Source organism: Sapajus apella, unplaced genomic scaffold (genome assembly GCF_009761245.1).
Source record: "Sapajus apella isolate SASKATOON/1434 unplaced genomic scaffold, GSC_monkey_1.0 scaffold98, whole genome shotgun sequence".
NCBI classification, from domain to species: Eukaryota; Metazoa; Chordata; class Mammalia; order Primates; family Cebidae; genus Sapajus; species Sapajus apella.
The window spans coordinates 6,939,829-6,940,807 of NW_022437038.1; positions in this window are offsets into that span (position 1 = coordinate 6,939,829).

The window sequence follows — 979 nt, forward strand, 5'->3', positions numbered from 1 at the left end:
ACTACAGCCTGGGCAACAAAGCAAGATTCTGTCTCAAAAAAAAGAAAAAAAAGAAAAAAGAAAAATACTTTCAAATAGAAGAGTGAATGGTGTTTGGTTTTCTTTGGACTGCATTTGTATAAATATGTTATTGGTATGTGTTCCAAAATTATGGGAAACTTCTGTAATGTTAATATAATTTAGCATACATTATCAATAATTATAATTGTTATGTGAAATTGTTGTTTGCCACAGAAGTAACCAAAATGCCTAGTCAATTGTAGCTTTAATAGTTGCTATAGACTTTTGTCATCCACAGACATTTTGTCTTCCTTTGGTCCTTTTCAAAAGACAGTTTATAATCAGATATAGGACTCTGAGTGCAGGTCCTCAGATAACTTTATAAACTGAGCTATTGGAGGCCAGGCGCAGTGGCTCACACCTGTAATCTCAGCTCTTTGGGAGGCCGAGGCAGGCAGATCACAAGGTCAGGGGTTTGAGATCAGCCTGACCAACATAGTGAAACCCCGTCTCTATTTAAAAAATAAAAAATAAAAAATAAAAAAAAAACTGAGCTATTGGAAACTTCTAGGACTCTCATGGAGAGCTAATGTGTTAAGCATTGCTAGACCTTTTGTTTTCAGAGTCAGTAGAACTTATTTCTTTAGAGCTATTTGCAACTGTTAACAAGTGAAATTTGGAGCATATTTATTCCTCTCTACCTGATTTTTTCAGAATTTGGAAATTATTTGTGAGTATTCTCAATTTATGGCAGTATCGTTAATTGCATAAATGCAATAAGAATTTGTTTTCTTTTGTAACAGGACACAGTTGGAGAAATTGGTTATTTTACCAAGGCTTTGACTGGAATGGCATGCTTCCTTTAACGAATCAAAGTTGACTTATAGAGCCAATTAAAGCCCATTGGGGCATCTGACCTCATACCTTGTCCACACGGAGTCCCTGTGCAAGGTCCCTGACCTGCGGTAACTAAAGAATG